Genomic DNA, 14,041 nt, shown 5'->3' with positions numbered 1-14,041 from the left:
AGAATGTGGGTGACAGCAATGCTGCATTTCTCCCTGAGCCTCAAAGGAGAATATGTTGTCCTGCCTTCTCCATCTTAAGAGGCTGCCCACATTCCTTGGCTGCTGGCTCCTTCTTTGTCTTCAGAGCCAGAAAAGAGTTGAATCCTTCTCATGTTGCTTCTCTCTGACCCCATCTTGTTCCTCTTTTTTTCTCCTTTTAAAGACCCTGATATTACACTGAGCCACTTGGATAGTGCAGGAGTTACCCTATTTAACATATTCCGATTAACCACCTTAATTCCAACTGCAGCCATTGCTCCTCTTTGCAGTGGGTTCCAGGAATTAGAAGGTGAACATCTTTGGGGAGCTATTACTGCCTGAATCAAACCTTGCAATTATTGACATTTATGAAAATAATATAGATTCCAACAGGTTCTGTTGGACAGCTTTTTTTGTCACTGTAACAAATACCCGAGGTGGGGGGAGTGGGGAAGGAGAAATTTATTTTGGTTCCATTTCAGAGGTTTCAGTCCACGGCCAGATGGCTGCATTGCAATGGGCTCGTGGTGAGGTAGGAAATCAAGGTGGAAAGGATGTGGTAAGGCAGAGCTTCTCACCTCATGGCAGCTGGGAAGCACAGCAGGAGATAGGAGTGGAGAGGAGAGGGTGAGAAAGAGAGAGCGCATCTGGGGGTGAGAAATGCCCCCAGGGGACCCACTTGTTCCAACTATGCGCCACCACCGAGAGTCTCCATTCAGCTATCAATGGACTCGTCCACTGATGAGGTCAAAGCCCTCATGGTCCATCACTTCCCAAAGGCCCTACCTCTGGATATTGCTGCATTGAGGACCAAGCCTTTAACCACGATCCTTTGGGGGACATTCCAGGTCCAAACCATAGGACAGTCTTATTGCATATCAGAAGACATCAGGAAAGAACTTGACGCATGCCTACCTTGAGCCCTGGCTTCCCCACCAACCAGCAAGGTAAACTCGGGTAAGTAATGTAGACCACCCCCTCCTCTTACAAAATAAGGAAGATGATCCCTGTTTTACGAGACTGTTGGAGAAGGTGGCACCCACAGAATGTGCAGTTCTGTCATGTGCCTAGTGAATGCATGTTCCTTCTGGTATCTTCTAGGGTCCCAGTTTCACAAAAAACTTGCTTCCCTGTGAAGTAATATTTTTTCTTCATTGATTTCTCCTACATTCTTTAATCTCTATTTTATTCATGAACTTTCCCCCAGTATAGCTCACAATATTTCTTATCCTTTATGTCTAACTCTTTTTAACTTGTCTCTTGGTCACTTTCCATCCCTATCGTGAAGTAGCTAAGACAATGTAGAAGAGGAAAGGTTTATTTTGGCTTACTGTTCTGAATGTTCCGGGTCATGATCAAGTTGACCTCTTTGCTTTGAACCTCGGATGAAGCAGCCCCTCGTGGCAGGGGAAAAACTGCTTGTATCATGATCCAGGGAGCAAAGAGAGAGAGAATGGGTCAATGCCCCCCCATCCTCTTTGGAAACACACCCCCAGGGACCTCAGTACCTTCCATCAGGCCCCACACTCTAAAGGTCCACCACCTCCTGATAGCACCAGGCTGGGGACAAAGCCTCTAGCACATGAATCTTCTAGGGACACTTATCCAGCTTCAGCAACTTCCAATTCATTTATTTGGATCACATTTTACCTCCTTCTCTTCCAGATTTTTCTCCTTTTCCTTTTTCAAAGAAAACGTTAATGGCCTTTCAAATTCTTAGGAGAAAGGGTAAAATTTTAAACTTCTCCTGCCTACTCTTTCCCTTTTTTCTTGAATTATAAAACAGAAATGTAAACACTTTGTCAAATGAGAAAGCCTTAGTTTTGTATATTCAAGTTTTTTTTTTCTCTAAGGGACAAATAAATGAATTCTTCCACTCTACACAGATGCTCCACATCTAGTTCCCAGGAGTCAGCCACAGAGAAACGTTCTGCAAAGAAAATGTCTAGGATCTTGGCTCCATGTGGAAGGTCAGATGCCTTATACCCATGGCTTTGCTTTATTCTCACTTTTCTCCAGTTCTGCTTAACTACAGAGCATAATTTTATCAAAATAAGGTTTGAAGGCAAGAGTGGGGTTGGGGGCCCTTTGTTTGCTATGTTGGATAGGTTTTCTTGGTCAGCCATGCTCGTCAGCCCCCAGCCCTGGAGTCGGATGGTGGCTCATGCTCATGGGCTGTGAAAAGAGAGAGTAGTGAGGACACACCGAGGGTCCATGTCTCTGGGAGCAGCACTGTCCCCTTCCCTAAGCCATGGGCTAGTTCCCCCTTACTGTTATGTCCTCATTGAACCCTCGTGTTGGATCCCAAAACTGACCATATTTGTGACAGGGGAAGCTACGTGGGATGGGTCATTTTATGTGTCCACTGGACTAAGCAACAGGGTGATAGAATATTCAGTCAAACATCGTTTTGGGTTTCTGTGAGGGTGCCTTTAGATGAGTTGAAACTTATACCAGTAGACTGAGTGAAGGAGATCCCCCTCCCCATGATGGATGGGCCTCGTCCAATTTGTTGAGGGCCCGAAGTCAACAAAAAGACAAGGCAGAATTCTTCCTGCCTGATCATCTTCAAAGTGGAACATTGGCTCTTTCCTCCCTTTGGACTCAAACTGAAACATCAGCTCTTCCTGGCTCTGGAGCCCGAGGACTGGAACGGTACCATCAGCCCTCCTGGGGCTCCAGCATGCTGACCGCAGACCTTGGGACCTGCCAGGCTTTGCGAACTCGTGAGCCAATTCCAGTAAGAAACCTCTTTCCTCTGCATACACATCCTATTTGTTTTGTTTCTCAGGAGAACCCTGCTAATCCACTTCCACTAAGAGTTCTCAAGAAGTTTTAAAGACTCAGCAATGCGCAGGAGCGACTTCTAAATGATGGCTCCCTGGGGGTAGGACATCTTCCGAGACCCTGTCTCACTGTTTTTGTTTGTTTGTTTGTTTTGCAGTGCTAGAGATGGAACCCAGGACCACGTGCACGCCAGGCAAGTGCTCAGTCACTGAGCTGCATTCCCAGCCCGATTTCTTATTTGTATGGTTTTTGGATTTGTTTTCCCTCTTCTCCCCACTGCCCTGCCCTGAGCTTTGGATTCTGACAAGTCTGCATATTCGAATGTCTGGGGTTCTTGTGTTCTCTGACATCAGTGGTCTGGCTGTATTACTAGCATATGCTGTGACCCTGGCCAATAAATCCCCTTCCAAAACCTTACTGAGTGCTGCCTGTGTTCCAAGCAATAGGAGAGTCACTAGGGATTCTGAATCAAATGAAGTCATTCCTGCTCCCAAGGAGTCTGTAGTCTAGTGGGGAAGATGGTAAACAGAACTCAGAAACCAGCCATTTATATAACCTGGTAAACAGTGTATACGCAAGGTATCAGGAGAGTACAAAAAGGCAATCGCCAACCCTCAATAAGGAAACCAGAAATGATCTTCAATGATGATGTCAGAGTGAAACCCTTAAAAAGTGGGGATAATATATGGGTGTTCATAGCAGCATCATTCACAATAGTCAAAATGTGGAAATGACTCCCATGTCCATCAGTGCATGAATGCAGAAACCAAAGGTGGTGCAGACACATGGTGGAACATTATTCAGCTTTGGTAGGGGAAGGAAAGTCTGATGCACACCGCACTGCAGATGAACCTAGAAAACATTTTGCCAAGTGAAATAAACAGGACTAACATTATGATTTCTCTTGTATGAAGCACCTGGAATAATCAAATTCAAAGACAGAAAGCACAATGGTGGTTGCCAAGGAACCAACGAAGGGAGAATGGGAGGTTAGGGGTCAATGGGGAGAATTTCAGTTGGGGAAGAGGAAAAAGTTCAGGACATTGAAAGTGATGATGATTGTATAACATTGTGAATGTACTTAATGATCCCCAAAAGGGTTAGAATGGTAAATTGTGTGTTATATATATTTTAATATAATAGAAATTATGTACGTATGTGTTTTTATTTATTTATTTGTTTGCTTTTGCGGTACTGGAAAATGAACCCAGGGTCTCATGCATGCTAGGATAGAGCTCTACCATGGAGCCACATCACAACCCAATAATATTTTTTGTTCAAAAATAGGCACTAACCATGGAAATGGAGTCTGGTGGAGGGGCAGAGGGTGGTGCAAGCAGAGCAAAACAGAAATGCAAAAGCCCAGAATTGCAAAAAAGGGACCTGGGCAGGAAATGGCAAGCAGCTCCCACGGCTAGAGTATGGAATGCACGACTTTGAAGGGGAGAGGTTATGAAAGTGGAGGCTGAAAAAGCAAACTGAGAAGATGACAAGGAGACTCTCGGAAGCCCTGGCAATGACTTTGAAGTCTGGACCTTTTCTGAAGACCATGGCACAAGTAAGAATGGTCCATATTTCAACCTCCCTGGATGAACTCCTGTTGTCATCCTGGCCTGCTTCCCTCCAATTGCAATAAATTATGAATTACTTTATTGTTCCTGTAAAACTACTAATTATAAAGAATTCAAAGAGTCCTAGGCATGACGAGATAAAAGTGTCTCATATTACCGCAAGCGGCTCACTCATAAATAAGAACACCAACTGAATATTTTTAAATTCATATCGGTAGTAGAAATGGTAAACAAGCAAAATCGCTTTTATAAACTTGGACTCATATACCAGCAGCTGCTTTTAATTTTTTTCAGGCATTTAATTTCAGTTGAATTTATAAAAGAAACTCAAGTGACGCTAAAGGCATCACTGGCGATCACATAAGGGCATCTCCACCAGAGAGGTTTGTTTCCTGGGGTCCCTCTAGGAGGAAGGAGAGAGTAATTTTGAGAATAAGAAGGAGGGGAAGGGGGGAGACAGAAGCATCGAGGGCTGGGGTTATTGTTTGCTTTTGTAACTGATCAATTTCAGACAATACTGATCAATTCTCTGCTCTGAAAGATGAAAATGTTACTACATCTTCCATCTGATGCCTGTGAATTTTATAGGTTCTGTAATTATTTTAATAATTTCCAGATGTTCAACACTTTCACGAGGCTTGATATGTGTTCTCATAGTTATTTAGGGTTTTTTTTTACAGCATATACTTATAAAAGTATTTATATATATTTTCCATATCTTGTATTGGTATATTATAGCTGTACATTATAATGGTCAGATTTATTGTGACGTATTTGTACATACATTTAAGTGGACTCCCTATTCACGGGCCAGTCTTTTTTCAGGGTTCCCCAATCCCAATGAGTTTTGTCTGTCGTTTTTTAAATCATGGTTTACATGTCAGTTGGTAAGGTTTAATTGTAAAACACTTTTTCAAGGAGACTTGCGTTACTGTCTGAAAATGCTGCCCCCTGTCCTTCCATTTAGATGACATCTTGACAGGACATGATCATCGTCGGTCATGCCTTCCTTCCAATCTTTGCAGACATTACTCCATTGTTTTATGGCTTTGATTGTTGGAAGAAGACAGAAGTCAGCCTCATTTGTTTATTTTGCAGCTAATTGGTGTTTTTCTGGATGCCTGAAAGAGTTCTTAGTGCGTCTTGGCACCGAATCTTCAGTATCGAAACCTCTAAGAACATGGGGTATGCTTTTCATCTGCAGATTCAATTCTGTCTGGGAGATTTTATTTATTTATATTTTTTCCCTTTCTTTTGCTTTTTTTCTCCCCTCCTTTTTTTCCTTCTTTTTCTTGAGCCAGGGTCTGGCTATATTGCCCAGGCTGTTTTGAGACCCTGGGCTCAATTGATGTCCCACCTCAGCCTCCCAAGAGCTGGCAGACTTTTTAGTCCCCTTACTGACCCCCTACCCAGGGCCTCCTGTGACTCTTCTGTTGGATCATCTTCATCTCTGCACGGTATCTTTTCTCTTCTCTGCTTGTTTTAACATCTCTTTTTTATTTGCTTTCTCTTAGTTTATTGCCAGTTTTTCTCTGTGTCAGCACTTTGATTTTCAGTTAGGTCTAGTCCTTTGGTTTTCTAAACTGGGCACCTTAGTTTTCTAATTACAATGGCCTGCAGTTCGAGGAAATGGGGTGGGGGAAGGGAAGGGGAGGAGGTTCAGCTGTGGCAGGTGCCCTCTCTGCTGGAGAAGACCCACCTTGCTCTCTCTGCCGATGTGGGCTCCCTCCACCTGGCTGGTGGAGGTGGGGATTAAAGTCCCCACATGGAGTCACCTCCAGGTTCAGATGGTTCTCCCAATTCAGGTGCAGTCCTAGATCCTCATTTCTGCTACAGAATCAGCTCTATTTTTTTTTTTTACTTTCTCCCATTTCCCCCTTTCCTCTACCTCTCCATCTCTTCAGTCCCCCCCCCCTTGACTCCTTATAAAGTGCTCTTTCTATTTCCGCCTTATGCTGCTGGTTGTAAAGAGGGAGAAACAGCAAACCCTTTGGCTCTTGTTGCTTTAAATAATTATTGAAGGACTTGCCATTGGATGATCACTGTCATCTTGACTTGTCCTTTTCACTTTCTTGCTAAGCATGTGCCACATGGTGGTAGAGGTGCTAGAAATTCAGGGACAAGTGACATAGTGTCTGCTCACAGTTTATGGCTCATCCCCATTGCTTCAGGCATCGAATGTTCTCCACCTGCTGCCTGCTCCTGCCACCCTGCTCGGAGCCTTCATTACTACTTACACATATTACAGCCACAGTCCCCTACGTATTCCTTTTTCCCTGGGATTCCTGATGACAAATCTTGCCAGTCTAACACGTTAAGAGAAACCTTCACAATCACTTGTCTCTGCACTAGAAATTATTAGTCGCAACTTCTGACCACATAAACCAAGCTCCTGAGCGCAGGTTTCCATCCAGCGACTGGCTCCAAGGTCTCCAGGTGTAATCAGCACTCTGGATCACTCGGTTTAACATCCACTGGAAACCCTTCCAGCACTCCTTCCTGAGCACACACGAAAGCTAAGAGTCATGTTTTCCTGAACCTTAAGTTCCTCCCATCAGATGCTCCAAAGTAAGATTTTGATTTGTAGCTGAGACTAAGTGTACAGAATGAGAAAGTGGGCATGAGGTGTCCATGTTGCTGGTACAGGTTGAGCAAGGGCAGAGGGCTCTGGTTTGGAAGTGGTGACTTCCTGGTGTGAGGGAAGTTTCTTAAAGGGCCAGCTTGCTGGTCATCATGGAACCCTCTTGGTGACCCATCTCTACAATGTGTCCAGGGAGTTTATCTTGGAAGTTCAGTTAAGAAACTGTTTACCCTTCCCATTATCTGAGTAGCATATACCACCATGTTCCTTCTGCTTGATCTAGCTATCATGATGCCTGGTTTCTGCAATTACAATTGGTCGAGTCTATCTGTGGATTTCATACTCGCAGATTCAACCAATGACAGAATGGGAAAAATACGTCTGTACCAAACATGGCAGACTTCTTTTTTTTTTTTTTTGTCCTTATTCTCTAAATAATATAATCTACTTACATAGCATTTACATTGTATTAGGTTTTATAAGTAATCTAGAGATGATTTATAGTATTCAGGAGGTTGTGCATGGGGTACATGCAGACATTATACCATTTTATATAACAACTTGAGCATCTGTAGATTTGATATTTGTTGGGCATCCTGGAATCCATCCCTCAAAGATGTCAAGGAAGAAGTCACTGCGTTAATGCTGACTGACATACTATCCAACTTTAATTCCCACTTTTCCCCAAAACCCATCTGGCCAGTGTCCTTGCTGGCCCTCTGCATCTAAACTTCCATCTTACTTTCCCCCTGACCCATTTCCACTGGGTCCTCTCATTCCAGATCTAGACTCTGTTCCCAGAGTCTCCCTGTGGTTCCTGCTGAGCGTCCCCAAAGGAAAGCACAGCACAGAGAGTGGGGCTATCATCTCTGCCCGTCCAACCACCAGTTGTGACACAGGGAAAACTCATCCTTAGTTCCCTTCGCTCTGAAATGTGCAGGTTGGACCAATGAACACTATACTCTCTCTTCCGATTCTAAAGTTAAGACTCAAAACCTCCAAGAAAGCTACTTCCCAATTCAAGAGAGTCATGCTGCTCTTGAAGGTATTTCATTTCGAATTCTGTGACATCTTTATTTCCTGACACCTTTTTCTGCAAGGTTGACCGTGCACATGTGGAACTGTTTATTTTAATTGCTGGAAAGAACGTCTGTGCCGCTGGCAGAGGCAAGCACCGAGTGATGAGGAACAGAATTATTATTTATTTATTTTTTAAACAAGGCCATTCCTTCTCGGAGTGTGGTCACTGCTTTATAGACAAAGTAAACAACTTGCATATGCTCAATTACCCAGCTTGTCTACTGAGACCTCCTGGCTACAGTAAGGCCTGATTGGTGATGATCCAAAACAAGCTCTCAGTACATGTTCCAAAGAAGGCAGACGACCAAACTCAGAGGACGGACACAGGGCCACGCTGAGCTTCATTAGAAGCTCTGCCCGTCAGCGCCAAAGAGCAAATGCTTATGGAGCCTGGGGGATGATTGACTTGGCAGAACAACTAGACCATTGTGTGAGATCAGACCCAGCCTTTCCCTTCAGAGTGGGAAATAAGATGTGCTCATCTCCACGCCACGGCAGAGGGTGTTGTGGTCGGGCAGTCAGGGTTCCAAGGGGAGATGAACCCGGGCACCCTCTAGGCAAGTTCAGCAGGTCTCCCAGGAGCAGGGGAACCTGGGAAATGCTCAGCTATTTTTTAATGCTCATTTGTTCCCATGAAGCTTAGCTTTTTATTGAAAAGCAATGACCCTACGTTGCACAAATTTAACCATAATTACAAAATCCCATAATTACAAAAGTTTTTGTAGCAAATTTTTCTGATGGCATCACTTCATGGAACTAGATTGAAGTCTTACCTTTAATCAAAGGTAATGTACACAAATGGCCGACTGAAACTGCTTCCACCTCTTTCTTTACACAAACCTCACATGGACAACCTAGAAGCCATGGGTCTTACTTTAATCAATGCAGCACGTGAGTAATACAGCTGGCTCAGGGTGACTGCACTTACTGTGTACCCATCTACTTTGGTCTCTCAAGCACTGATGCCTTCTTTCACACACAAACACACACACATTCTGTCTTTGTCTCTCTCTATCTCTCTGTCTCTATCTCTATCTCTCTCTCCTGGGCCCAGACCCCTGTAGCCTGGGAATCTGATGTTGGCTGGTTCATACCGACTCAGGCCTGGCTTCTCACTGGGGCCCTATTTCTAGTAATTGCCACTCAGCCTCCACCTCCCACAAATGGGCCAATTCATCTTGACCCCCACCTTCCAAAGGAGGGAGCTTAGGCAGTTCCTGAATAGTGCAGAGCATTGCCCATAACTATATGGGATCTCATAATTACAAAAGTTTTTTATAGAAAATTTCTCAGAATGTTTATTTTTCTCAAGAAATCGTGGTACTAGTCTAATTTTTTGTTGTGAAATACTCAAAGTAGGGTAACTTTATGAAGAGAAGAAGTTCATTTAGCTCACAGTTCTGGAGATTCAAGGGCATGGTGCTGGCATCAGCTGGGCTTCATCAAGGATGATGCAAGAAGGTTTAGAGGAGAAAAGATTGGGCCTTAACCCAATCTGTGAATTCATCCCCTGGTGTGATAAACTGAGTGGTAAAGGGTCCCTGGGCGAGTGCCTTTGGGGTATGTTTTGTATGTGGCAAGTGGAATCCCTCTCTGCTTACTGGTCATCAAGTGAGCTGCTTCCCTCTGCCACACTCTTCCACCATATTGATCTGTTTCACCTTGAGCTCCAAGGAATGGAGCCGGCTGTCTAAAGACTGAAATCTCTTAAACAGTGAGCCCCTAAAAACTTTTACTCCCCTAAGGTTGTTCTGGTCAGGTCTTTTAGTCATAGCAGTGCAAAAGCTGATTAAAATACTAGTTAATCCCACAAACTAGTTAGATGAATGTGGGCACTTCGTTTAACTTCTCCAATGTCAGTTTCTCCATTTGAGAATAGAGATATAATAACTAGTTTCCCAGTAGGTTTTTGTCACTGCTGTGATTCAATGAGCTAATATCTGTATAGAACCCAACATATGGTAAGCGTTCACAACATGTGAATTCCCCTTCCTTTTCCTTTTTATAACCCGCAACTATTTTTTTTTCTGATGTGTTCATAGGTGCATTTGGGAGGTGGATGGAGTATCTGTGCCAATCAAAGAAATATTTAAAAATTTTTTAAAAAATGGGGCTTTGTGTTGCCTGACCCATTATTGCTCAGATGTCCAAAGTTGAAACAATGAGAGAGCCAGAAACTAACACTTGACAAATGGGTTAGCAGCATTAACTACAAATGCAAATGTGTCCTCTGCTCTCAGTTCCCCAAAACCATTATGGTGATCCCTCAACTTAGCATCCAAATACTAAATGCAACAGTAGCTGTAAATAGTTGAGCAAGGTCTGCAAGATCATAAACAAGTGTGAAAGCCAGAAACTAATGTTAGTGTACCACTTGCGCCCAGCCCAGGAACAGATGCTGAGCTGGGTAAAAATATGTGCCCACAATCAGGAACTTTCTGGTAAGCCCTAGGTACTTGGTCGTAAAGCTCACAATTTCTTGTTACTGGTGTTAACTTTCAGCAAATGACCATGTTAGCAGTACTTCAAAAAAATATTTGACCATCAGAGGTAGAGTAGGGCACTTTGCAGTATAAGAAGCAAGTTTTATTCCTATCACCCTTGATCCTATGCATTCTTGTCCCAAGGAACAATGGGAATGAAATTCAGCAAATATTCGTGCGAAGCACATTGTGTGTCCAGGTATGCCTGTTGTGTGGGGGAACTCAACAGTGATCTGGCTTGCGCTCTGCATTGATACCGACTGCATTGGTTTGCTGGAGCTCAATAATATAGTGCCTCCAACTGGCAGACTTCAATATAGGACTTGATCATCTCACCATAATAGGATCAGGAGGGGTCAGCAGGACTGGTTCCTTCTGAAAGCTGTGAGAAAGAATTTGTACTAGGCCTCTCTCTGGCTTCTGATGATTCTGACAATCTTTGCTGTTCCTTGGTTTGTAGATACATCACCCTACATGTTTATTTTTTGTGTATGTGTGTGTGTCCAGATCTTGCCTTTTTATAAGGACACCTGTCATACTGGATTATGGCCCACCCTACCTCAATGTGGTCTCTTCTTAACTAATTACATCTGCAATCATCCTACTTCCAAATAAGGTCACATCTGTAGAAATTGCAGGTTAGGACTTCACCATGAACCTGGGGTGTGGGACATAACACCCACTATGTGGCAAACTTGTGCTAGAGTTGATAAATAGTCTTAACGTGATTTACCTGCAATCCAGGGTGGGCCAAGTCCTGCAACCCAGAATACAGTCAAAGAGCAGGACAATGGAAATATGAATGAAGTTTTATGGGAATATGAAGGAAAGAACCTCAGAGGAATGATATTTGAATCCTGAGTGAAGCACACCTTTCAACTGTATCCTAGTGAAGCTGAGGGGGATTTTGCTATCCAAGACTTTGTTTACATGTTCTAAATCAGGTACCCAGCGATGTAATATAAAACTACATAATTATTGTTGAAACCAACAGTGTGTGGTACGTGAGTAATTTGGTCTAGAATTGAAAATGGAAATACAAGCTTATGGCCCAAATTCTATCTTTACAATTCATAGGAAATCCTAACCCCCAGTATCTCTGATTATAAACAATTTTAGGGATAAGTCTGTAGGGTGGGCCTTAATCTTATATGACTGGTGTCCTCTAAGATGAGGAGATAAGAACATCCTAGGAGAGAGACACTGGAGATGCCCAGGCACAGAGGAAAAGCCATGTGAGGACACATTCAGATGACAGACACCTGTGTGCCGAGGAGGGGCCTCAGGAGAAACCAGCCTGCCAGCACCTTGAACTTGGAAGTTGAGCTTTCCGACTGTGAGAAAATGGAACTCTGCAGTTTAGGCCACCCAGACTGTGGTATCTAGCTCTGGCAGCTGTAGCAGACTAAATGATGTTATTAGTTCAGAATTTTTTGGGGGGAGGTGGGGGTGTTTGATGACTTTGGTGTTGCTTCCTAATGTTTAGCTTCAAAACAATACACGAATATATCCCCTCTATTAACCTCACTTCCTCTTCCCAGTTTGGGGTTGTGTGTGTGTGTGTGTGTGTGTGTGTGTCTAGGCATGTTTCCACGCATCCATTTATATGATTTCTTTTTAATAAATATGGTACTGCACGTTGCATTTGGCAACTTTGGTTTTTGCTTAGTAATGTCGCTCTGAGATCTTTCTATATTTTTTAACATCCCCTTTATTGATGTACTTTTAGATGGTTTCCAGGGTTTGCTATTAAAGTCTTTATTTTAAAATCATAACTCTTGAGGTCCAGTTGACAGTTGAAATAGTTCAGTGTTTCTTTAAACTGCCTGGGGAATAGAATGGTTATCTTGAATAAACTGTCCATGCCTCAGAAAATTGCAAAAATAACTGAAGTCCTGAGTTTCTTAGGAATTCAGTAAAACCATATTCCTTAATTTTATAGCATGAATAAAAAAAAGAACCCTTCAATAGAACAGTGTTACTTTTTCCAACACATAGAACTTACATCCAAACCTAACTGGATTTCTAATTTATTAGTGTTTAACTTTCTAAAAGTGGATTGAATGTTTAGCAGACAGAGTTTGGTGGGTTTCTGTTTCTTTGGTCTGTGGCTATCGTCCTGGGGACGAAGAAGGCCTGATAATCATTTGCATTTTATTGTAACCCAGTACAGGTCTGAATTCTTTTTAAATTAAAATCAATCTCTAAGCTAAGAAAGGCTGATATGATTTATTGTTGGCCTGAAATGACATACCAGATATGACAGCCCCTTGGATCTACTATTACCTTTGAGAGACTAAATTCTAAGTGTTTTACAATACTTTTGGAGCATACAATTGTTTTAAACTTCTTCCAAAGTAGTTTAACCATTCCATGAACGTTCAGTCAATTATCCCTTGTACATTTTACCCACTCAATTTAGCAATAAACAACTTTTATTTGAAGTTTAAAACAAAAGCAAATATAATAATTGAATAGGATGTATGCTGAATACAATGAAAATCTAGAAACTGTATTTCAAAGTCAATTTGAAAAAAGAAAACAACAACATACAAAATGTCCTAATGCCATTTTGACACAGTATGAAGTACCTATTAGATGGTGGTTAAAATACATACCCTTAACTAAAAATATTAGTAATTTAAAGATACTTCTTTCAAATATTTATATCAATTAAAAATGTGAACCTCGTGTTTCTGAACACAGTAAAAAATAAAAGCTTATATTTCACATCAACCTTCTCTTCCCTCCCTCCAGAGTTCCACCGGGTTCTCTGCAGATCCACACGAAGCTGCAGGTAAGGACTGTAGAATTAGGACTCACAGGAGCAGCAGTGGTAGCAGTGGTATTGACAGAATAACAGGAGTGCTCACCCAGTTTAATAAATAAGACATCCACAATGAAAATTACATATAGATTTTTTGCTATTTTCAGGAATTTGAACTTATGGCAAAACTCCATAGAGGTGCTCATAGGTGAGATTTTTCTCTGTCCTCCTACTGGGCCAACCATCCTTGGAGACAAGAACAAGACAAAGAAGTCACTCTTCTCCTTTTGAGGTTCAGCTGGGAGCTAGCACAGAAGGAAGGGACCCTCTGAATGGTGCCCCGTTCAAGGGTTGGGATCACAACTTAGCCTATGCAGCGGTGGCTTTGGTTTTGAAATTCCTTATTAGTTCCAACATGGCCCCAAACCACTTTCCCTTCTTTTCTCTTAGAAAGGACGAAGCCCAGTTATTGCAAAAGTACAATGTCTGGTGGCTCCTGCTGCAGGAGGGAGGCGCAGTGGAGAGGGCTTTGGTGTCAGACAGGCCTGGGCTCAGCTATGTTCTCACGCCTGCTTGCTGTGAGCCCTGGAGAATTACTTAATCTTTTTGAAGCCTGTGTCGTCAGCTGAAAAATGGTATGGATACTACCCACATCACAGGGCCACAGTGATGGTTAAAAGAGACACAAGTCATGTGCCCCATGTAGGTTCCTTTGTTTTTTCTGGATATGTGACAGTATGATCGGCATTTGGAC

General features: G+C 42.7%; 1 long non-coding RNA gene across 1 annotated transcript; it reads left to right on the top strand.

The window, feature by feature from the left end:
- The first annotated feature begins 5,472 nt into the window (after nucleotides 1-5,472).
- Nucleotides 5,473-13,748, top strand: LOC308651998. Its single transcript, XR_014022705.1, has 3 exons — nucleotides 5,473-5,561; nucleotides 13,278-13,317; nucleotides 13,738-13,748. It is a non-coding gene; the product is annotated as an uncharacterized lncRNA (long non-coding RNA).
- Nucleotides 13,749-14,041: the final 293 nt, after the last annotated feature.

This window comes from Spermophilus citellus (genome assembly GCF_964194105.1).
Source record: "Spermophilus citellus genome assembly, chromosome: 1".
Lineage (NCBI taxonomy): Eukaryota > Metazoa > Chordata > Mammalia > Rodentia > Sciuridae > Spermophilus > Spermophilus citellus.
The sequence above is the reverse complement of the archived record's forward strand: the minus strand, read 5'-3'. Positions and strand labels throughout refer to the sequence as shown.